Source organism: Ptychodera flava, chromosome 3 (assembly GCF_041260155.1).
Source record: "Ptychodera flava strain L36383 chromosome 3, AS_Pfla_20210202, whole genome shotgun sequence".
Taxonomy (NCBI): Eukaryota; Metazoa; Hemichordata; class Enteropneusta; family Ptychoderidae; genus Ptychodera; species Ptychodera flava.
Genome location: NC_091930.1, coordinates 15,111,965 through 15,138,655, shown reverse-complemented (window position 1 = coordinate 15,138,655; position 26,691 = coordinate 15,111,965). Strand labels below are relative to the sequence as shown.

General features: G+C 36.7%; 1 long non-coding RNA gene across 1 annotated transcript in view; it reads right to left on the bottom strand.

Annotated features, from left to right (window-relative positions):
• Positions 1 to 9,474, bottom strand: part of LOC139125072 (uncharacterized) — a 9,869-nt gene extending 395 nt beyond the window's left edge. Inside the window, exons 1-2 of the long non-coding RNA XR_011550147.1 lie at positions 9,407 to 9,474; positions 1,127 to 1,204 (exon numbers count right to left, since the gene is read on the bottom strand). This is a non-coding gene — a long non-coding RNA (uncharacterized lncRNA). The remainder of the gene's footprint in view (positions 1 to 1,126; positions 1,205 to 9,406) is intronic.
• Between the last annotated feature and the right edge of the window lie 17,217 nt (positions 9,475 to 26,691).

Below are 26,691 nucleotides of genomic sequence, written 5' to 3'. Positions count from 1 at the left end.
TACATGTAATGTTGGAGAATTTTTTCTTATATTATTGCATAACTCAATACTATTTCAAATTTTTCATACAGTGAATGCTTCAAAAGACTGGACAACATTCATCTTAGTTCAGCGTTTCTGAAATACAGGAAAGTTATTTTTTCTCTTGTAATTTTCAACCATACCGAGGTTGTACATTTCATCATATACCCATGCCCGTATTGCGATATCCTTATAACGTTAAATATAAACGTATCACGATAGATATTTCACGGTAAAATTCTTAATCTGCAGGTCAAACGTAGTCCCTTTATGCCGTCCCAAACCACTGTGACACTAACTGGCAACAAAATATATGGTAATCATTTTTTTCGTATGAGCCAACTGCCGATATAAAAAGTTACAGTGATTTGAAGCGCAGGGGAAGGTTAGGTCAATACAGGTAAAGAATAAAAAGGAATTCGGTTTAATCAGGGGTAGTTTTTTGATAATGTCAAAACGTTAAAGTGTCACGGGATTATTTCACCAAGCTATCGATTATCACACAGATATCGCGACTGTTTGTCTGTGCTTAGCAGTAACCTGTACTCTTTATTCGTTCAGTCAATTTACTCTTTTTACCATCACGTCTTCATTATCATTTGATTAAGATGAGAAGACCGATCATGATACAAAAAGGCATCAATACGAGTCTTTTTTTTCCAAGATTCTCATTATAAATGACCTGGACTCAATATCATGTGTATTTTTAAACAATTCTGAAGATAAAATGAAAATACAAACATCACTAACTTGGGTAATCACAGACATTCAGGTGAATTTGTGGACTTTCACTATCATTACAATCATGCCACGATTCAATGTGCCGGAACTCGAGTAACTTTTTGAAAGAGCTTCTTTATTGTGTCGTTGTCCGGTGTGTACCCGTCGTTGTGTATTTGCGTGCGGACAAATGAATAAATAAATAAATTATACATAATGAATAGATTTTGCTGATAACGTTGAACATGCATATAGCAAAAAAGAAAAATTGATGAGCTTAAACTTGAAGATTAAACCAACATTACTTCGATATTCGATTATCCCAAAGTAATTCAAATAGTATTATTTCCCGAATAATTGTATTCCGTTAAACTCGTATACTCACATTCTCTGTCGTGTCTTCTGCGATTTACATTCTTACAACTACAGTGGTATAAACCTAAGTCAGTGTAACATAACGATGCTGTAAAATATAGATAAACTCGCAATTAAACGCATTTAGAGACCAAACAAGCACGCACAAATATACTCTACACTCATTTATATGGTTGGCTAAGGGACGTACCATTATATTACTTGGTGATGTTAAAATGTAAGAGTGAAGAGCTATGAATACTTTCAGTTCTGTCTTAAAGTTACAAAGTAGGTCAGAATTGACCTTCGTATTTCGGTGATTTAAGTTTATGGAAAAATTCGTGATGTTTCTATTCGCACATTTGACCATCAACAGGAACACGGGGATGACTTTGATTTGAGTAACTGGATTTTGTTACCGAATAAATTGATGTTTTGGTCGGCACTGTTGCGAGACTGAAGCACAGAAATTGAAACGTCATTTATAGTATTTGAATACGTACGCAAACTTATTTGGTGCATGTTAAAGTTTGCAACAGTAACATTGTGTCGACATGGCTTCTCACGGGCAAGTGGTCAGGAAGGTATGTGTCTCTGCCCTGATTCTCTGCTGACTGATTCAGCCTAAAAATGCAAGAAAGCAAACACAAAATGTCGGTAAAATAAACATTGGTGGGTCAGATTGAAAGATGGAACCAGCAAAAGAGTTGCAATCGACTAGTGCACCACGCTGAGGTAGACTGTCAACACAGTTTCCCGCGAAAACACCAATTACGTCGCCACTGTGCCCAGTACCATGTATTATGCTTTCCCCAACCAAGCCACTAGCCAAACGCTTTAGGGCGATTATGAAAGCACGAGGCAAAATTTTTAGATGCACTTACAATGGCTGAAGCGGAGGCCGGTTGTCTATGTCGATATAGGGCCTAAGGAGATATTGAATCTATTGGTATTGGCAAGAAGTTGACTCAAAGACCCTTGAAAAACAAAGGTCTGTTGATTCTGTCAGTGCAGAGTCACAAATGCCAGCATGACTTGTTTGCTACCCCTCCAATGATGGTTCCTCGGGAAAGGTCTCTTCTGGACGCTGTGTGATGTGTACAGGACGGTGGTCCCTTGCTTGGGAAGGAAATTATTTGATTATTCAATAGAGCAATCAAATCAGTTAGATCCGTTAACATTCATTGGTATGTGGAATTCTTCAGGAGAAATACCCACTTTTTGAAAATAAAGAAAACCTGCAGTCTCCAACATCAATGGCCTTCACAGAAGAGTGTTTGGAGTGTTTCGTCTCTCATACGAAGTGGTTGTTCTTTGAGCTGGGAAAAGACAATTTTCCTTATGGCCCGGATGTGACACTCCCGTACTTCTCCAAAATGGGAACCTGCAGAGGGTTGAATTGCCATATGATGTCTTGTTGATGGAGAGTTTTGGCTATCTTCTCTTGGTTCCATTTCCTAACACTTTACTTCAGCTCTTTGTCGGCTTCGATGAAGTTCGAGCGGTCCCGATGTCTGATCTCATGGATCTAACTTGGCCTCTTCATAAATCTTCTAATGGTGTTGATGCACGAATCTGTATCTCATTAGCAGGCTACTCTAAAATAATCGCAATCACACCAATCCATAATCCAATGACAGTAGGTCGGAATTCGGAAGACAATAGTTGTAAACATAGACACAAAACAGCACAGAACAGACAGCAAATAGACGGCACACAAACAAAGTCACATTCATGAAAGAAAGATATATGGACCTCTGGCCAGAAGACCAAGAAGTGATGTCAGGTGTTTCGAAAATAGTAAGCGCATCCTGCCCCACATGTGGCACCCGCCATATATCAATCTATAAGTCAGATAGGTAGTGGTCACTAACTAAGGCCCAATGTCACCGATGCCATCAGTGATCATTTGTCGAAGAGAGATATTGTATTTATCTACCAGCTTACGATACCTGCCAAAAAAGCGTTTGAATGTAGAGAAAAGTCTTGCTCTGGTGTAACCTTGATTTAATAGTTTGTAAGAGAGATGGCCATGTCTCTCTACAAAATCACCATATGAACTGCATGCTCTAGCATATCGAATAAGCTGGGAAATGTATACCCCATAAGCTGGTGAGAGTGGAATATTACTTATGAGGTGTGGAAAATTGATGATACTAAAGTTGAAATCATCTCTCTTGTCATATAGCCTAGTAGAAAGGTGACCATTAGAGTCAAATTCAAGTAAAATGTCCAGACATGAAGCAGAAAAGGTCGTTTCTGTAGTTTCTTTAATCTCCAATTCTGGAGGATAAATCATAGCGAGATATTTACTGAATTCAGAGTTATTCATAGAAATAACATCGTCTATGTATCTATATGTTAGATTGAAAGTTCGAGCTACAGAGACCTTTTTCTGTTTAATTAAGTTCTGGATAAATTCTGCCTCATATGAGAACAGAAATAAGTCTGCAAGCAAGGGAGCATAGTTAGTGCCCATAGGAATTCTTATACACTGTTGGAAAATGTGACCTCCAAATTCTACAAATATGTTGTCGATGAGGAAATCAAGCATACTGGTAATGTCTTTCTCGGTATAAAACACTTTAGCGTTAGTAGTATTTTAACAAAATATGTAGAATTATACCCAAATACCACATATTTGTAACGGCTTGAACCGTTTTTGTAGAAAAATGCTTGGTTGATGATGCTTTTCAAGCGTTCTTTCAATTTATTATGTGGTATTGTGGTATACAATGTGGAAAAATCGAAAGTTTTAATAGATGTTATTTTTGAAACAGATCTTGATTTCAAATTTTCCAAGAGTTCCTTCGAATTTTTTAATATCCACATTTGATTTATACCACTTCGAGAAAAGACAACATCACAGTATGCTTGAAGTCCCCGTTTAACAGTACAGAGAACAGAAGTCAGTATCTTCGATAACTCTGTAGTTGAACATTTTGAAGATCCTGCGATAAACCTAGCTTTGTAAGGTGTTTTGTGGAGCTTTGGTATCCAGTATAAGCTAGGCAACTTATTATGGTCATCCTTTATTGTAACATTAAAATTATCCATGAATGACTTATGGTTTGCCAAAATTTCAGATTTGCTGAACATTGATTGTCTGTAAGTGGAGTTGGTGGAGGTCTTAGTTACACCAAGTTCGTCTATAAGACATTCAAAATAATACTTCTTACAGACAAATACAATGTTATTGGCAGCTTTATCAGCAGGAACGACAACATATTTGTCATGGATATCATTCAAACACTTAACAGCATCAGGATCTTTAAATACCGCACAAGTTGCCATGCATGTGAAGATCACTCCATACCTCTGCTCAGTTACACACTACAGACACATTTGACCTGCATTAGTCCGAAGTAATATACACATGTGCAAGTGCAAAGTGGCTCTTCAGGGGTAACGTTGTCCTCGGGTACGTCTGACATTTTCTGCTCACAAACTTTCGCTCTATATTTTCGACAGATGACACATCTGGCTTCGACGTTGCGGATTGCTGTAGGCGCCTGTAGAATCCAATATTTCTCTCTTAGCTTTGCCAGCATCGAGTTCCTTCAAGGTCTCTGACTCCTTTGTGGGTTTCTTGGAGTATGATTGTTGGCACTGGTGAGTGACAGACACTTTTGTTGCTCAGGAACTTAACAGTGTCATCTTGACTGGCTGCAATCAATCATTCACAACTTTCGAAAAAAAAAGATCGCTATTTTGGCAGTACAGGCACGGTCTCTGCTAAGCCTTGTGTGGTTTGGAGATCGAAGTTTTGCTCTTCTTGCTCCCTTGGTTTGTCTTCTTATTGATGCTGGTAACACTGTGGCGAAATATTGTTCCCCTTTATATGTGGCTTTCTTCTTTTTCACCAGATTATGGAGACTAGCCCATTAAGACAACGGGGACGTTATTTTCTTACATCGATTCGAGAAGATTGTGACTTTGTCTTATGAGATAACGCTTTATTTGTCTGCCTTTATTGGAGGACAGTCTAAACCTTCCTCGGGTAGGCGTTTGATATATAGTGTGGATCACCATAGCGCTCTTCCAGCTCCTCCATGGCACCTTGATACACAGGCAATCTGTTGTTCTGAATTGGTAGTCTGAATAAACTAAGCAGCTTATATGTAAATACAAACTTTGATGATAACTTTGATGATAACTGTGTAAGAAATTTATAACAGAACGCAATTCAGTTTGAAATGCAAACTTACCTACAAAAACAGATCAAGAGACCACGTCGACCGCATTCTTTCGATGCTAAACACTACGGTGGATCAACGCACGCATATGTACGTGTACGTAGACTCGCGCGACCTGCGCTGTGCCATTTCACATAATGATATATACATAAGGGTGGGCACATCATTTCTGGACAATATTATTTACCGATGAAGTGAGTCCAATTCCGTCGCGAAAACGACGTTTGAAATTTGAAATAGCATCGTAGCAAACATCACGTGATGAAAATGACGGACATGACATGACCGAGAATAAATGCAATTACAAATTGCCATTAAGCGGTAGCGACTTTGGATGTTCGAATGTCGCAAAATATGCTTATATAGCAAGTGCTGCTGTGTGGTCTCGTCATGCGAAGAAGAGAGGATATAGTTTTTTATTTATCTTTGTAGTAAAAACCTTCCAATATAATATTTCAAGGAAGATTTTTTTCAGTTTTAGTGAAAACCTTTCTAGAGAACCTTAATTTTATTTTCAAATGTGCATTTCTTATTTACACTGTTTGGTCGTACTGGACGTGAACAAGCCAGGCAGTAAAGGTTTACATTTCCACATTTTAACTTTGTTTTTATTGTATATTTTACGTTCTATCGTCGGCGTGTTACATTGCAAAACAAAAAAATTGTTTACCTTTTGCGGACGTTTTAGAGGGTAAAAGTATCTGTCCCCCTGTTCCCCCTTTTGTAACGAACATCGTCAGGTTCCATGCTCACATGAGCGTACCCTTGTATATTTAATATTTCTGAGGTGGGACACCACATGCAGCCAAAGACAGTTCAGAGGCGCTCGCGTGCATGGCTGCCGTCGCGTGCACGTTCCATCCCGGCCACCGTGTTCATGTACACGCCAGTCATAGCAACGTACCATCGTCATTCTCCGCCTCACTTTGAATATGCACTCCATAATAGGCCAAACCCGGAATTCGAATCGACGGCTGTACAAACAAGGCCATGTGCGCAAACGCCCATAGACATACGTGTTTTCCATTCGCGTTAGTACACATGTGGGCTTGTTCGTACCAGCATCACATGATTATTTTGGCGTATTGAGTCCGTAGAACACATTGCGTCCTTTTTATTCCGGAGTAGAACCATTGCAGTATATATACGTGCTGGTAAGAACTCTGCCATTCATGCCGCAGTTCAGAATGCCCGGGTGTGAGAGAAAGAATAATAGAATTGTGGACCAGCGGAATGTGACTGTTTTTATTCCCTTTTGTATTAATGAAACCTCATTTCTATTGAGACTTTTATTTTTTTAAATCATGATGTAAGTTTTCTCGCGGCAAAACAGAAACTAAAATACGAAATCATGTTTACACGCTTATACATCATCTTTTAAGAACAAAGGAATGCCGGTGCTTGATATTCTTCACTTGCATCTCTTGGAGTAGTTCATGTCTTCCAGATTGAGAATAACTAATTCTCTGGAAACGATTAACCGAAATAAATCAGACAAAGGATACAGGAAGTGAGAACAACATTATCTGCGACGACTCACTGGTCAAAGGTCAACTTGGAGAGGGGTTTAATGGGAGTCATCCCAGTAAATGCCCTCTGATAAACGTTTAATTTTGCTTACAAGATCTAATTTGCATAACACAGCCTGGGCTTACCGAATGTGAACAATTGATGCTTTGAAACAATCACTAAACTCAAAGTTGAATAAAAATACAATTACTAAAGACTTCTTTAACTGAAAAGTCTCAAATAAAGATGCTATCAATGTACCCAGAGTTTTTAAGATGATCATTGTCACTAACAGTCCTCAGCATGTATAGGTCTTACACAATGGAACAAGGTTTGAAGTTCCTTTGATACTTCATTCAGTAATAAGCTTACTTAAATACAAAAGACTCAACTCACGATTATTTATGTAGGGTGTATACGACTATGGCATCAAACAGGCTCAAGCCTTTTTCTCAAGTGTCGTTACAAGCAATTCCGATGTGAACTATAAGCTTGTCCTTGCGAACGATGTAACTCAATTGTCATTCGCTCATTAATTGAAGTGAATGAAAACAAACATGACAGCTTTTCCCCAAAAAGATTAAAAGGCTAGGGCGTAAGTTATAAACTTCAATAAAACTATTAACATATAAAAGTAGTCAACATTCTCTGTGGAATAAAAATACTAGACATTTGGGCTCAAAGGCATGGCAGAGTTATAGCCTGTTGAAACTTCTGAAAAACTGACCAAATAAGAAGAAGTTGGGAGTCCTTAGTGTATTTACCATGGTAGAGGTCCCCTAGCTTTTAATACATGTTTGAAAAGGGAAAGTCATTTTGTGCTGTTTTTCAGGGAAGTTTGGCAAGGCAGTGCTTGCATTTATAACGGGTGACTGCTATTGTAAATGCATTTTCAGATTCTTTGAGTGTCAAAGAGGTGTCAAAAGTGAGAGTAACCAAAAAGACTGCTCTATGACTTCAAAAGAGGGGTGCAAATATGGCTTGTTTTCAACATTTTTGACAGAGTAAGTTTTCCTACATAATTTTATGCCAACTGAATCCAACCTATGAAATGAGATATGCACATGGAATTTTTACAGCCTATTAACGAGGCTACAGAAAAAATGACTTTTCACAATTTTCCTGTATTTGAAAGTACTTCTTGAAAAATCATATTTTGAAATTTGAAAGAATGTTTTATAATTTTTTGATATGTCAACCCACGTAAAATCATAAAAACCAATTTTAAAAGCTAAAATGTGAACAACACCAACATTTTAATCTTGGGTTAAAATTTTTAATTAAAATTGAATGAATATTCGGAAAAACGTGATTTTTGAGCAAAATATGCTGTGTTGGGTGCAGCGACCCCTTAAAGCAATTTCTCTCAAGGTAGTTTCCTGTACGATCCAAGTTAAGCATTACTATGTTTGCATTTTTTCGTAACCTTTAGTTCAGGATGGTCCTACTTATATTTGTAAATCACAAATTCCCCTGGACCTGGTCATGACACTATTTCCTTCAATGGAAATGATTTTAGGCCGGTTTAATTTTATATTGTTTATTTCCGCTGTATTTAGTTTTAAGCATTCATAAATTTGTTTTTTTTAAAATCACTGACTTTATCTTCTTTATCCTGACATAACAATTGTGAGAACCAATTGTAAATTATAAACAAACACACTACCTTTAGAAATGTAGAGGTTAACTGGTTCAGATATTTTCCTGCTGTCTTCACCAACGCCCATCTCAATGCAGTAGTACGACCCGGTGTCGAGCAGGCCGACTCGGGAAATTTGTAAATCGAACACACCAATGGAATGGTTACCAACAATGTCAAACCTTGTCTTCCATGTGTCGAACCTTTTAACAGTGTCATCAGTGGAAAGCTTTAAACCATTCTTTTTCCAGTGAAGAACGCCAACTTTGTTATCCACAGTGCATGGTAGCACCACGGTTTCACCTTTGAAGGCATATTTGTCCTCAGGTACAATGTGGAGCGATTGCAGTGGTTTAGGCGAGACAGGAGTTGCTGACTTTTGCGTTAAGCCTAATAAATTAAGAGACTGGACTGATATAGCAAAGCGAATCCAACATTCAATTTATATTATTTATCAAATCAAAAAATTGGATTACACATCGCGATGAAAACACATTTCACTTTAACGATGCTAATCTCGTTGTCATAATATGTATGGTCATAAAATGTAAAGGGCAGGAATATTGTTCAACAAGAATGGCCTATTCTTTTCTTGTTTAAAGATGATAAAAAAGTCATTCGCACAGAGATAGAACATTTGTTCGATATTGATGGCAGAATACTGACAAATTATTCGACATCTGTGAAAACAGCCAAATTGCTTAACATGGAATTGCGTGAGTCAGATGGATAACACAGTGAATACATTGGGTAAAGCAAGCACATTTTCATTCACCTTAAATCTCCTTCATCATGAATTGCAAAGTGTTTGTCTTTGATTCAAGAAAACGTGACAACAATCTAGACAGAGATAAAAATACTTTTAACATTACCTTGATAGTTTCATCAATTTCAGTTTCCGATTTTCAAAACAGGCCTCTTATTTTAACTTATGAAAATGCAATATATCGCTGATATTAGTACTGACCTTGGCAATGAAATATGAAAAGAAGAAGAAAGATGACGCACAGAGCTGCAACTCCAGGTCTTTCCACCATGACTAGGCATGAACCATGTCTCCGCGAATGCAAAAATGGAGTTTTATGTCTGCACCAAGTAGCTCACTGTCACGTATGTGATTGGTCCCGAGAATTATGGAAAACATTGTCAATGAAATGGTCTAACTGTTGCTACATCGGTCTATGTCGTCATGGCGACTGTAGGTTATACATAGCTTATCATTGCATTAGGGAAAGTATAGATCATGGAAATTCTAAACATAAATTATTCACAATTCAAGTGAATTATAAGAAGAGTCATTAATTCCCCAAATGTATATTCTCGGTGGTTTTAGGCCGTGTGAAATTTCAGTTGCTGCTAATGTACTAACATGGTTCCACGGCTACCATGCATGTTTTTGAATGTTGTCGACAAAGTCATTCCACATAGGACTGGTCTCTATCGACATTCGAATGACGCAGGATGACAGAGCCACGTGTTTGATTTCACGCGTCAGTGTAAAGGCAAACAAGGAGAAACGTTGATACATCTTCTTCATAAGCATTCTGCTAAAGAATCAGAGTTCAAAATATTAAACAGTTGTGGCGCTGAGTAGAACCGGAAATATGGCATTGTTATAGATCCACGTACCTAAGGCGCGGTGACAAAGCAGTATCAAATCAGCCTAAAATATCTTTATCGATTTATAGAATTAGAATCTTGTTATATCCTTTAAAAAGTGTTAAATAAAAACTAAGAGCAAAAAACCGTATTATAATTATAATTATTCCATTAAAATATGCCAAAATCCCTAAAATTCAATTGCCATGGAGATATTATTGTACTATGATTAATGCTTAAATTATTACTGGGTATATGGTATAATTATTGGCATTTGAGGTCAGGGAAGTGACATGAGCACTTGGCAGGATGTAAGGTCATGTGAATTTTGGTCTCTCAGCACTCAAAATAAGCAATAAGCAACAAACAAGGTGTGGGGAAATAGCATAAAAACAAAAGTGGTTTCCTACGGTACGATCACGCCTGCTTTTATCACACACAAAGCAGCCATGTCCAAAGTTAAACCAATTTATATAACGTTTTAAGTCACCAAATACGTCCCAGGAGTACCTTTATACTCTCACCGTTGGTGAAAATGGCAGTCAAGCTTTCATTCTGTATTAGCTGGAAATTAAATAAGAATATTACGAATTTTTGGCCTTCGTCTAAAAACGTATAGCTTATTTTCATGATAAAAGACACAAAGAAAGAAATCTATCGTTCAATTACGCTGACGAAAAAGATTAAAGAAATTAGCTCTCATATAAAAACATATAATAATCGCACCGTAAATAAAACAAAAATGATTGGAAACATGACGCTCACAGATGGTGAATCACCATGAGTGTGCTGAAAAAAAGTTACTTCTGAAATGTCTTTGTAATAGTTTTTGAGTTAGAGAGGTGCACAGACATAATTTTTATGACATATTGAAGTTAGTTGGTACTGACCCTCTTCTGTTTATTCATAAAATGTAACAAATTTCAGATCAAAAATGTATGCTGGCAATCTAAATTTGGCAATACAAAAGTTAGTGAGCCTATTCTTATAAGGACCCGAAGGCATTGAACTTGTGCATACTTTATGTTTACCTTACAGTGTTGACATGCCACCCATGATTGATTCTCTCTATCACTCAAAAACTCAAAACAGTCAAACGATTCGACCATAGGTCAGCATCACCACAAGGTTTGGATGAACGTTCGCACGGAAATCACATACTACATCAAGGTTAGGTAAAGGTGCATCACACCCACAAAAATGGAAACCCATGGTGTGCCATTGACGTCGAGCATATATTCTTCCAAAGGGAGGGTCGGCTTTTTCTGTTTTCAACACATGGAATGTAGGGCGACAAACAGATCAAATTCTAATTCAGATACAGAGTCTTAAAATTTCATGTAGCACCTCATGATGATGTAATATCCGCCGATTTAACTCTACATACATCTTACAAGCACCTATCACTTATCACCATTTCTGTTATCACGTGTTTGCAATTGTCAGTTTGGACCGAGGTTGGTAGTAATTGTTTTAATCAGGCAGGAGGTTGCTAACTTAAGTCAGTGGACTGCAGGTGAACTACAGTAACTGTTCAGTTAATATGTTTATTTCCAAGTCGACGGCGATTGGTTATTAATCAAGGCTTTTAAGTTTGAACAATAATATCTGTTATGTACATATTTTCACGAGGAATTCCATATCATACAACAACTCACATTCAATCTTGATATCTATATTGGATATACATACAGTACCATTTCTGTGATATCCAATATTACATCTTATTGCCGGAATACATTGGTTCATGTCTCCGAGAGCAGGTGACAATTTGCTAGACGCCAGGGGGCATATTGTCTGTTGCCGCGAGTGCACATAGCCCATATATTTAGATATTTTAATAACATGCCTATTCAGAGTTAACGCTCTATGACATTTAGTTACATTCAGGGCATTCTCAAACAATTTTGCCATCACCGACGAGAACAGCCTATTTATCCAATCACGCACAGGTTTAGTAGTGAAAGGTGTCCAAAAACATTGACTGATCCACAATTTTTAGATAAAAGATCGAGGACAGTAGTCTTAGTGGATGTCACTCTGATAATGGCAACCGGGCCTGTTTCTGTGTAGGGAAAATTTGAAAGAAGACAGCGGCATATTTAGTCACTTTAACATCTCTGACGTCATAACAACTCCATAGAAGCCACCTGTAAGTTTTTTCTTCTCAATAGTACATTAGGGCTTGAAAGTGCGATATTGGCAATCAAATATACTCATCAACAATTCAACAAAAATAGTCAAAATTCATTATTCCATGGTTAATTGCGAAAAAGACAGATACAAAACAGACAGACCAAGTCAGCAAAGTACCGGTAAACACAACAAACTCACATCAGTTAAAAAATACGCAATAATCATAATTAACTTTTAAATTTTATTCCGCTTCTAAACATGTATGTCACAGTTACAACCTTGGCTTTTTGTGTTTTTGCTGCATTACTTCAAGTATTAAGCAGCAGTAATATATATATATATATATATATAATATATATATATATATATATATATATATATATATATATATATATATATATATATAAATAGAGAGAGAGAGAGAGTGAGACAGACAGACAGACAGACAGACAGACAGACAGACAGACAGACAGAGACAGAGACAGAGATAGAGACATAGACACAGAGAGAAATTGTTTTCGGTTTCGATGTACCAGCAATGTTGTTGGCCTATTTAGTAAAAGCAATAGCATGTAAATCTGTCTCACAAACAGAACATCAATATATTAAAATAATAATCAATTTTCATTTATATGTCAGACTTGCACTTCATGGCATACTCAATATTTACAAATCTTACTTGTTGAAGTAACGGTCAAGAATACAAATACTGACAAAAACACTTTTTATACAATGTACATGAAACTATATAGTGATATACTTAGGACATGGGTACAGAACGCCTTCAAACATACTCAGGTAGCAGTTGGAGCTGTAATTTCCTTGCTATTCACATATATAAACAGATAAAACGTGATAACCTATTCTGTAACACACTTGGACGAAACCTATTTGATGAAAAAGTAGATGGTATGTAAAGCAAAACAGATATCAACCGGAGATTTCACTCGTCTTTTCCTTCTTATCCCTTAGAGGTCCTCTAATCTAAACAGCTGTTTTCGTTGGCTTACGAGCCAAGAAACCCATCGTTTAGTGCTTTCAGACGATGCACATGCTTTCGGTAAAGAAAGGTACGATTTTATCTTCACTGCGAGTATATTTGGAAAAATAAATCATACACCACTGGCTCATGCTATTAAAGTTGAAATGTTGGTAACTAAATTTAATTTATACACTGTATAATACATCATTGAAGGTATAATGAAATATGTAGTCATGACAGATACGCTTTCAAGTCATTGCAATGAAAATCAATTCTCATTTGTCATTGAAATGTTGTAAATTGCCTTGACGGCACCAAACTGTTTCTAACACAGAACGTTAGGCTTTAGTATGCGTGCTTGTGTCACCATGTCTTTGGTCTACTGATTTGGAGTTCTGTTCGGGTAGAACAAGTTAAATATTAAAAAAAAACATTACTTAATTAAGGGGTCACAATAATTTTTTTAGAAAGGCGGAACGATTGCTACACTATCAGAACCACGACTACAACCATTAAATTTTTGCTTTTAAAATTGTGTGTTCTTTACCTGCCCATGTATTCATCGAGTGTACTACTAAGTGTAATCAACATTGGAACAGGGCGATCAATTCTAAAGAGGTCGTCGGCTCTGGAGAATAATGAGCCAATCGTCCACGTTTCGATAATGATGACCACATCAAGTCTAAACGAATATTCATTGTTATACTCAATGCATTTTATTCCAGACGGATTAAAACAAAGTTTTCGTTATATCCGTCGTCAATTATTTGCGAATTGGTCGAAAAATGAAGCACTGCTACGTGGATGTCAAAGGCCCAGTAGTTGTAACTTTCGATCATTTTTTTTGTTTCATGTCAACTATAGCTTCATGTTAACTACAGGTTTTTTTTCTACTCCAAGACATATGTCTAGATAGCTTGTTAGCTAGATAGCTTGTTAACTCGGCCTGCTTGTGTGTATAACGTTTTTTTTCTTCATGGGAATGTGTTCATTTGTGTGCCGATGTGTGTTCATGTGTTCCTGCTCAGCAATGGTTTACCGATACGGTGGCAGTTTGCCGTGAAGGCATCACACGGTTTGTCATCATACCAAAACTTGATCCTACTGTAAAGCTTCTACTGTGCTCTCGCGCCTTTAAGAAAGTTATCTTCTTTCGAGCAAGCCGAGAACGCACCTGCAAGGCAAAAATGTAAGTTTACAATTTATAACATGTATCTTAACTTGACATGCAAGTAAAGTAATTGTATGAAGACGCAGAAGAGGGAGAATAAAAGTAAGAAAACAATGATAACGACGGTGATAAAGTCTCAGTGCAGTGGGATCTCTTTATTATTGAACTGCATCGGAATTCAGTGTAAATATGAAAGCAAATCCGTGTACTGGTGAAGCAATCAGCACGCAAAACAATTACAATTATTTCTGAAGTTGAACAGCCTAAACAAAAGACTTAATTGAAATACCTTCTTACCTGAAAAAATATTTATCATACCATTGTCAATAACATGAAATTGTGAATCCAAGAAGTCTGCAATCACTATCTATAAATGGGAAGTCCAGTAATGTATATTAATAACAGACTTTGCTTAACTCCTTGATCTCCTTAACTTATGTGATTTAAAAAAATTGTCAATGTTGATGGGCCGTTCATTCAAGAGTGCATGCCTTTGTGAAAGAGGTAGGGGTTGTGTACAGCAAACCGCATAATTATACTTAGCGATATTCCTTCGAACAAAGACGTTTTATGCCATTTCTAAAATCACTCAAATTCCACGGAAAATTAGTTATTGATAATGTGATCTCCTTATAGCAAAAAGATCATCTTTTCCAAGTGAAATCGTAAATTTACATTTAGAAAATAAGTGATGCAAAGATTCATTTGCGTACAGTTTTGAATTGAAAGGCTCTTTACTTACTATCTATTGTAAGCTTGAAAGTAAGTTCTTAAAAATGCTTCCATTTATCATTACGAATCCTTAATATCTCTTAAAGTTTTGATTTGCTTTTTGTAGAACAAATACTATTCAATTAAGATCCTATTTAACCTTTCTTTCGTCGTGAATTCCAATGGATAAATCTTATCATGAAACCGAAATCATATATCATTAACATCTCGATATTGAGCTCAGTTTTTAAGGTTATCTGGAATTGACAAAGTCAAACCGCCAAAGTTGAAAGCACTCATAACTTTGTAAGGGAAATCAAGATTGACTGTATCAAAATCCTTCTCAAAGTCACACTTTGTCCTCACCTCTTTACTGGTCCAACAGTAGAAGATGAATGTGAAGAAACCCCGGAGTGAGTTGAGAACTGCAAATACGTACTCAAAGAAGATGGTGTATCGGTCAACAGACAGCAAACCAAACAGCCAAGTCATGCCAAGCAATGGCAATAAAAGAATGGCAGCTTTCAGACTTGATCTGTGAACATGTTCACATATATGCATGAACAATTTGAGTTACACCTGCATATTGTTTCACGCGAATCATAATAACATTTAAACATTAATGTAAGTTTCGCTCATTTCAAAATGTGTATATAGAAATCCGGAAGTGTGATTGATATATCGCTTATATATATATATATATATATATATATATATATATATATATATATATATATATATATATAATCCCATGGTATTTTTCCTCTGTTTGACGTCATCGCATACGAGTGTTTTTTTTCGCGGAGCCGTACAATTTCGAGCCGAAGGCGAGAAGTTGTGCGGCTCCGCGAAAAACACGAGTATACGATGACGTCAAACAGAGAAAAATTCCATGGGATTATATATTTATCACATGAACAGTCTTCTTATTTTTCTTTGATGTGGATGGATCAAAATTATTGTAACAAATTGCATGGTTTTTATCGCGATTTTGTGTTTTTCCTTACGCGGATTACTTTCATTTATTGAGTAAAGCGGCCCGTCACCCAGGAGATGTGCGAATGTTTGCAGGCATACTTTCATTCATAAATCCGATTAAGCTGAACTTTTGATACATGAAATAGTATCTCCACCAATCAGAGATACTGATTCGGTCACGTGCGCATGCCATCATTGTCTTGCGCTGGACCGATGCCGAGACAAGTCTACCATCGGCGGACATGATTTCACCGCGCTAGCGACGGATAACCATAGTATTTTGAGTTATTTAGAATATATATGAAACTAATGCAACGACACGATCGAAACAGTAGTTATCATTCTTAGAGATGCTGTGGATTTTAAAATATCACAAGTTTACGACCTTGGCGAGCCCGAAAGTTTCAGATCGATGACACATAGAGTGTACGCTTGTAAGTTATACAGTTGGCACTGCCGTCACCGGTCTTCGCCGGTGGCCATCTCGGTCGTCAATTTTTCGTCATACGGACTTTGATGTTTGCTGTGACACATATATAGCCCGTAGGTACATCCAAATTTTGTTACTTGACGGTTACTCTGTTCTGTTGTGAGTGTTGTCCGTCAACTTTCGAAATACATCGGATTACTACGGCGCTGCACTTTAGGTCGACAGCTTATGTTTTAACTATTAGCCTAACGCTGCAGGTTTTATCCGATCGAGAAACGACGGAATAATTTGTGTGTGATAAAGGAAATTTATCGTTGTTCGTAAAATGAATTTATGCTTGTGCCTTCTATGTCGCTTTCCGAAGATTATACGGTACTCATTTATTAAGTTGAACTTTCGTTGAGGTGTATATTTCGGGTTTATCGCCAACCTCGATCGCCAGGTACGACGTCGCTTGGCGATCGCCAGGTACGTCGACGTCCACTTTGAGCCTTACGACTGGAGCCGTTACGTTACTGAGCCATTATAACGATCGACGGTATCCTCATTCGATTCTTGGGAATAGTTAAAGCTTTAGCGACTCGAAATGTCGTTGGACATGCCTTCTATATTTCCATATCTTGATTTATCGGGTCACCTTTTTGTCAAAATGCATGAGAGCACGGCATCGATCACGACAAATCGGTCTGTGTGGCAACGTGCATGTACGACCGGTACCATTGCAGGAAAAAAAGTTCCGGTTGATGACGTACAACAGCGGTAATATGGATTTCTTATCTGTGCTGGTGTACGTCACACAGGTGGAGAGGCCAGTTCATGTGATAAATACATATATACATGAGTCTGCCTGACTCCGATGGTGATAGCATATTCTAGATATAGGAATGTGTGTGAACTGAATGCATTTGTTACCTGATATTCTTATACTTGTCTTCAGTTTTGTTTGTGATTCGCCGGCAAATCACTCGGAGTGTTATGCCCAGGATCACCAAATTGAAAAGGATAACAGCCAGCATTGGTCCAACGAATGCAAAAATCATACCACTTCCCACCGACAACCAGCAGCTGTGCGTTGAATTTTCAATTCAGAGAATCATGAATATCAATTATACGTTTGACAACATTAATAAGAAAACAAGTGTAAAATTTAAAACGAAAACAAACTATTGCTACATGAGAATTTAATACCGCACCGCACATATGAAATAAAAACCAAAATTCATCACATGACTGACATTAAATTTTTAAGACAAGAGATTAACCTCCTTTGCCATTTTCCGTTTCCGATAATCTTACAATTGTACTAGTTTGTTATAGGTTCAACGAAAGTGGCAAATCGTGTTCGGCGGATGCCATACTTAAGTTTCTAGAAAGAAGATCTTTAAGAGTGAATAATTTTGCACGAAGTTCACAAGAATGGTGATTATGATACCAGAATGAAGCAAATTGCAAATTCACAAGTGGAGCATGGTGAGCTCAAGATTTTGGCATGGTGCTGTGCTCCTTAGTAAGTTTACCCGCCATCTCTTTGTTGAATGATGCATGATGTAATGTGCTTCCGACCCTTTCGATAATTATGAGAATTGAAAAATATCATATAATTTTATGAGAGGTCACTCATAAATATAAATGGCAATTTGTCGACGCTCTCATATCAAGTAGTTTCCTAGAAACAAATGTTTCGATTCGCGTCTGATAAATACAAACAACGGAATACTTACTTATCATCAGTACCGTAATAAGCATGTCCAAAGCCGACTGAGATTGCCACAAGCACCAAAGGGACACCTGTGTCGATACAAATAACATTTTTGTCCACATACATATTTGCCACAGAGACTGAACGTGCTGATAGCACATTCATGGAGCAATGATTTTAAATGTAGGATAGGTAAGAACATTTGGAGACTTGGCATGTGCAAATCAGATTAGAGGTTGGTTTCTCAAATAGACATACCAAATAACTCAGTTACTCATGATCCGTAAATGGACTTACCCCAGCCGATTAAATAGTAAGCCAAGAATCGTCTCCTCAGAGCTTTATTTAATACCACGACCAGTTGAAAATAGAGGTGAATGCCCTCGACCAACATCCAACAGAATACAGACGTAAAGAAATAGTGAAGAAGAGCGGCGACTGCAGTGCAAGCAATCTGGCGTGATAGGCAAGGAGAAATAGGCTTCAGATCAGTTTCATATTGCTACATTTGCTACCCTATATTTTCTTAGCAAGGTAGCTCTCAAAAACATCTGGAATGGTACCTTTCTAGAGGGCAGACCAATATGTACTCGTAGAATGACTAAGTAAACTAATATTGTATAACCGTTCATTTTGTACAAATACCTGAGTAGTTCGAAAAATATAAGAATACGTGCATAGTAAAAGTGGTAAGCGGGATAAAATGACTTTGTACAGGCGATTTTCGACGTATTATCTTATGGAAGAATAACGTTTTGATATGACATACTTTATACAAGCAATGACTGTTTCAAACAAGTTTTTCTTGAAGTCAATTATCATTCAATAGTGAAGTCTAAAAGGACAATTATTACCTTGTTACTTGTATGTTTCATGCCGCCAGAAATATAATTTGTCCTATACCAATGGCAAGGCATAAGTTAATCTGGATAATGCGCTCTAGCGTATGCAACCTCGAATATGAAATATCAGAGAGGTCCCTTATATAGACAATTAACTATACAGATCTATGATAAACTGTACGTGAAATAAAATCTTTAGATTTAATTTGGAAGATCAGGTCGTAAAATGTATACAAACGTATATCTCATTCAAACGCTTATGTTACACCCTTTATTAACAACAGGTATCGGACAAATGATGGCATTGTCTCAAGGTAAAGTGCACCTTTGGACATTAATTTTCCCCATACTTTTCTGGTGTGGGCTAATTTCAATGCCCTTGGGGCTAAAAATACGACCAATCATCTGGGTTTCGAAAACATCTCTTTTTCATATAGGGTTAAAAAAGGGATGAGGCCATTTAGAATCTTGAATATCGATCCATCTTAGGTAATTTCTATCTCCCGTAAATCATCTGTACGACGACCCCTGATTTGTCATCTTCAGCTTGAAAAGGCCCGGTTGAAAGTTATCGTTAGGCAAATTAAGCAAAAGCTTAAGTTTTGCAGCTTCGTGCAGCATACACGCTGAAAGATAAATCGAATTTGATATTCAAAAGTTTATGAAAGAGGCAAATTATTTTAATTTCGATATAATTGATATATAGATATATCGATATATAGATATAAAGATTAACAATTTTCATATTGTCAGAATGGTTTTAAGTTAATTTATTTTGTTCAGTGATAAAGCTATAAAACAAGTTGTACCTGGCATATCAGTCACGCCGCTCCGTACGCACGGCAGTCTTGTCAATTAGCCAACACGGGGATTATATTATTACCTCGTTAACTTTTTGATTCAAAATTGAATTTATGTTTGACAGGACAATGAAAGACATACCAGATATGTGAGTTTACTGTACACACGATGCCTTACCCAATGTGGTAATTGTCATTCTTTTGCAATTCGACGAGCACACGTAAAGACACCTATCCGAGCAAAGCAAATGCTAGAATCATCAAGACGACAGAGAATAAAGAAATGCCACAGCCAATCACACTGATTAATTTCAATGACGTCACATGAATTGTTGATACCTACAAATCAAAATGCACATTATACGAATACATAAGCAGGGCATTAGGGGCAACAGTACGAATACAAATAACTCCACAGCGTCCGAATAATGTTTTAAATTGCCGAAACGGTGAAAATTATGACAAGATTATATATATATATATATATATATATATATATATATATATATATATATATATATATATATATATATATATATATATATATATATATATATATATATATATATCTGTATATAATCTGTATATATATATATATATATATATATATATATATATATATATATATATATATATCTGTGTGTGTGTCTAAGTGGTTATCTATGTGTGTATCAACGGAAATGTTTGTAAATGTTTGTACAAGCGGAGGACTTGTCTTGACAATTACTGTTTGGCAGCATATTATGAACATCTAATGAGCGATCTCAACTGTGAGTCATTTCTTCAAACAGGTACAACACTGAAAATTGGCAAACTTACTTCAAACTCTCTTAATCGAACAGTGTACACCAAAACTGGTGAGATGGTTGCAGTGACAGATCGTTGCTGTCTGACTAGTGCTGTGGACGTGACATTCTGTAGCATTCCACCACATAGTTTGCCTGAAAGCAAAACATACAGAAGAAATTACGTGTTTATGCTCGAAATGGACATGTAAGAACATTGTTTACCTCCTTTCCTGTGTTGGGATGTTCCTGGTTTTCTCAGAAAAAAAACTGATGATTTTAGTCGTTTTAGGGGTTAGTTGTCAATCAAGATAATTAATCGATGCGACACTGTGAATGACGAAGTAGCAGTGAAAACATTTTCCTTTCGATTTGAAGTTTTGGTGCCGCTGGACTGGCTGATTAACAAAATTACTCTGTTTCATAGTTCTATAAGTATTATCAATAACACAAAGTGTTAAAAGACCAATGAAAAGTTGTATTTCTCGGAGAGATTTAAGAGAAGTTGGCACAGGTGACTTTGTGCAATAATCATCGGTAACATAAGGAGTCACTCGAGCTAAGTTTTGAGTGGCACATGAGAAATCGCATGGAAAATTAATTACATTTGTATCAACATGACATATGCATTGATCAATCTCCATTCATGTTTAATTTGTAAACTCTGATCACTAACGTACTTTCTGCTAACAAATATTTAGTATCGCGAGCCAGTACTGTGTTACTAGTCCCCAATCATACATATATGGAAGATCATGCCTTTACCAATCGCAACAATCACCACTTGTTTTAAACCTTTACGTATATAGTAATTTTTGCCTACAAAAAGCACATGTTACCGTTTTCAAACGAAATATCATGTATAAAAGCATAGGGAAATTTGAATTTTGAGTAAAGAAGGTGCCGGCCTCGCACTTAAAATTTATCGAAGGTTTACCTACCCGTCTGGCCCTCCATATTCTATGAATTCACAACTCACATTCTTGACCGACGCATTCAGCAAATCGTGGTGTTTAAAAGCAAGTTTCACAGGTGCATTGTCTGGCAGAGGAAACATTGGTTTCGGATGTACCGCACTTGAGAGTATAACATTGTGCAATGTTCGACCTGCAAGACAAAGGAGATGTTTTCTGTCTTAAAAGACGAATACTCGATGGAATTCTGAACAGCTGCAAAACGAACTCGGACACGAAGAGGCAAAACATCTACTTTTAACACTTCTTCAAAAGGATGATAGCGGTTATTTAGGATGAAAACATTTTGTTTATTACATTGCAACAACATCAGAAGTTGAAATCTCTACATTTCGACATAGTTTAAAATTAAGCACGGAAATGTATTTCACATATTGAGCCGCATTTGAAACAAATACACAAGGTTACGTGTAAAACGATATAATAACTTTTCCCCAAAATTCTCAATCGCAAAAATTGGAGTAGATGATAATATAGGTTAATGGTATTTTTTGCTGCAATATCCTTTAAAAACGTTAGTTTTTCAATTGCAGATTAAAATTTAGTCAATGCAAATGTCTCTTATTTATCGAATGTACCTATTTTAGCTTCACGTGTTTATTGTTTTACGCGGCGGACTTTTGTGGTTAAGGACCCAGTCACAAAAACCTCGTCATGTGCTTTCAAATTGCAAAAAAAGCTTAGATGTCTCTAAATGCTCGTTATATTTCTCTAAAAATCATCGCCGTGAAATCGTGTTGATACCGGTACAATTCACTGCGAGATGTCTTCATAACGCGCGAAAAGAACAGACCTTATATTCGCTATCCCCATGGCGACGTCCGGGTTTACGTATTTGACATTTACCAAGTATCCAGTCCCTTAAGATTGCAATGAAATCCAATCAGTTAGTGCGTCGTAAGAAACTCTCATTAAACTCCTATTATCACTATCAAATAGGCCCTTCATTAGCATGGAACTACGATAGCGTTTTAAAATTGAGAATTACGATACCTTTGATTGATTTTTTTAATCCTTTCGAACTGACAAACTAACATGTAATTTCATCCATTACGGATACACGCCGATAAGTGTATTGGTACTCGACTGTTACTCAGCTCTAAGTGATACCAATAAAAGCAGAGTACTTGCTCTTCAGAAAGCGTCACAATGTATCTCAGGAATTATGTACTACGCTTTCTACATTAATAGATCCTGTAACTCCATTAGTAGCGATTAGCCACTGTCACAATATCTTTGTTCTCTGTGCAATGTCTAGTCTTCGACACAAAATCTATTTAGTTCCGTTCCTATTTTGACGAAAGATGCAAGTTAGCTAACGAAAGGGGTCCAGTATGCGCACTTTATCGTGGTTAACTGAGTCTGGTCAATTGACATAACACTGTCTTTTGATAAAAAGAGACACAGACGCCTGGAAAATCAGCCACAGTTGTTGTGAAATGTGTATATAAGCACATGTCGAAAGAGTTGAGACAGGGAAATATAGAAAGTATACCTTACAACTGACACGTGGATATGGGGGAAATATTACAAAAGTTTGCATAGCTTACCGAGGAGACTGCCCGATAAAGTTTGGCAATGACGATACATGTCAGAACCCTTCCGTGAACAAAGTGAGACTAGCGGCAAAAGTGTTTTATTAATTTCATAGCTTTCTTTTCATTTATGATTTGACGTTCTTTTTAATAGTTATTTTTGCTATACTTAAGTACAGCATTTTGTCTTGTCCGCTGTACGCGTTCTTTGAATTTTGCCAAATGCATTGTGCTTCTTCTAAAACTGATCCTGTTATTGGGCTTCACTTGTTGGATCAGTATAAACAAAATAAAATAAATATAAGGAGCAGGGAACCAACTATGATCCGCACTAATACGCCATCAACAGTCTGGCTACACCTCCAAAGAAAAACACGCAAGTCAAACGTTTACCAAGGACAAACAGACATTGTTATGTCTATCGGCCGGATTCATTGAACCAAAATTACCTGCGCATACTGGTCGTCTTTTGTTAGCAAATTTTCAAAATACAAACTTGTAGACAAGGCTTAACTCTTTTGATGAGGTCTCTCTGTTTTAGATGAATGCGAGCGTATAATATTAATAAATAGTGAGATAAACAATGTCTACTGTCTGTCCTAAACTAAAGTGAAGCAACATTTAAACAATATACATGGAATTTATGTCTTGTTATGGATTATGCTGTACACGTAAGTGATGGGTTTTTTTTATCAGTCCATCATCCAACGGGCGTTAGCCCAATTACTGGATGAGGTATGCATAACCCACTATTCCCCCAATGGAGCAATGAGGAGTAAAGTGCATTGCTCAAGGGCACAACACCGTGCTTAGAGTCGTGAACTCACCGTCCTCTGACAGTGAGTCCATTAAACTGGATCTACTGGGTCTTGAACCGGGTCTCGAACCCACCATCCTCTGATAGTGAGTCCGTCGCCCTAACCACTGGTCCACGGTGCAACATGTTGAAATTCAAAGGCAATTGCAATGTGTGAGTTTTTTGTAATCTGGTCTTTATCAATCGTGATATCTGAGATCAATAAATCATATTCAAGAGGTACGAAACAATGAAATATTATTCATTCTTTACTTGAGAATCGGTAATAAATTGAGCAATGGTAAGTAGGCCAAAGAATCAATTGTGATATCTTTTCATAAACAACAGATCGATGGGAAACGAGGCTGTTCAAAGTGAGACGGGCTAGTTTTTTTCATTATAGCTAATAAATCACAAATCCTTTTTCTCTGCACATGAATCAGCAGACGTGTATGTAGCTTCACTTGAGGTAAACTATGTGCATGAAAGGGCGAACCTTTTAAATCGTCACACTCCGACAGCGGTAATTTAATATAATGATTTAAGCTCTATTTTGTAATCATTATCGATGTAACATTTCTTCGATTTCGATACGTGTGTACGTTCCATTATGATCGTTAGAGTAACGGTATCAGCTACGTCGATCGGACTGTAACAGTCACAACTCACCCGATGGCAAAACTTGTCTCGTTAGCGTTATGTTGTCTCCATCGAGAGAAGAGGCATCTGAAGGGAAAATGAATTCTTCAATGTCCTCGCTGACAAAACTAATCAGTTCCATACTGACACCTGTATGATACCATTCAAGAATAGTATATCCTCGTTATGACCATCCCTCCAAAGACAGAATTAACAACAGCACTCGGTAAGTTCATCTGTTCTGTGGCCAATCCTTTGCCCTCTCTTAGTTAATTTTGGTTTTCGATGAGATCACTATCGGCGACAAGTTTGTACGGAATTGAAAAAACCTCACAAGTTGTTCACTTAACGGGTCTTCACCTTCCAGGTTAATACTTACCTACATGTACACCTCTTGCGAGCACGTATCAAGCTGAATTTGATCGCAATTTCATCGAAATTATATGGATGGCTCTTAAATGTAAAGAAAATATGACCAAATAAGAGATGAGGTGCTGTCTCTTTTGACGTTAACGACTATAGAATACCACTGCAACAACTTTTGTGTCGTTTACTTTGTGGCAAAAAGGTTAACAGCAGTTACAAGAATAATAATTAGTGCATATTCGCGGAAATACCACTTCACAGAAACTAGATTCGTCTGATGAATATCAGGATTCAGTTGGCGGAAGTATAGTAAATTTGACGTTTTACGATCTTAAGGTGGGGCAGAAGAAATGAAAAGTAACCGATGACGATTTTGGCTTCTTTATGTGACAACACAGTACGATGAAATATATCTTAACGAGAAAGGACTTTGAAAGGCCGTAGACTTGTTTTGATAGAATGTGCACAAATCGGGGAAAAGGAATAATGCTCACTTTTACAGCTGCTCAAACACTAAAGATTATCAAGCGAGTTTCATATCAGTGTGACAGTTATATGTTTTTTTTTTTTTGTTTCAAAAGTCCCTGCTTTAATTACTCATGATGCATAACTAACAAGAAAATTCAACAATCATTAGCGACAGCAAAATATGTACATTGATATGCAGGCTTAAACATATTCAAAAAATTTCGCAATAAAAATCCTTTATTTGTTCAGAAGAAAAGCGAACAAACAAAAACAACAAAAAGACAAACAAACAAACAAACATTCAAACAAACAAAAAAAATTAGGGTACAATTTTGAAGTAAAAAACGTCAAAGTAACTTTCCGTAACATTGTAATATTGTATATTTACACAGTTTCACGTAAACCAGAAGAAGCAGTAACCTTAAGTATGTTTTCGTCCTGTTCAACAACACGTACCTTTCATTTGAAATGTATATTTCACATGTATTAAACTCTTTCAAGTAACTTTCTAATATTCATTTCATTTTTTCGTTTGTCAAGAATATGCCATACCTATGATATGTATGATCATGTTGTTATCGTAATAATGACGTCAGTACGGAAAGGGTGATGAAAGCATGCGACTGTCTTTCGCTTCATTCTTTGAAGTTATTCTACTTACCTATGTCGGCAGACGCCATTCGAATTATGACCGTCTCATTATCAAAGACGCCTCTACCTTTCGATGAGTATCATCACAGTCAGCTTGGCAGAAAGTGACGTTAGTCTACAAAACAGAAGGCACATTAGACAATGACGTGATGCGGATGTTTGTTTACTGTCATATTGTTCATGTGAGCAAGTTCTCTAAATAATGATTATCATTAATATGACATGAATGCGAACGTTTTGTTCTTGTGTAACTGCAGAATTTGAATATACAGAACTCTGAAAAAAGTATAAACTGAAAGTTCAATGCAAATAAATGCGCTCAAAAAACTCAACAGAGTAATATTTTAAGAAAGCCCTGATATAAGCGACAAATATGTGATTGGCAGGAGATAGTAAACCTAGATTTCTGAAGGTTATTACAATTTCTTAAAGACTGATCGAAATGATCACGGACGAAGTCGAACATAAAGATAAGAATACATACATATATATATACATGGATACATAAGAACATAGATAGATAGATAGATAGATAGATAGATAGATAGATAGATAGATAGATAGATAGATAGATAGATAGATAGATAGATAGATAGATAGATAGATAGATAGATAGATAGATAGATAGATAAGGCAGTGACGCTTCTCGTTTCATTAATACAATGTGATAAATTTCAGTTCGAAAATGTG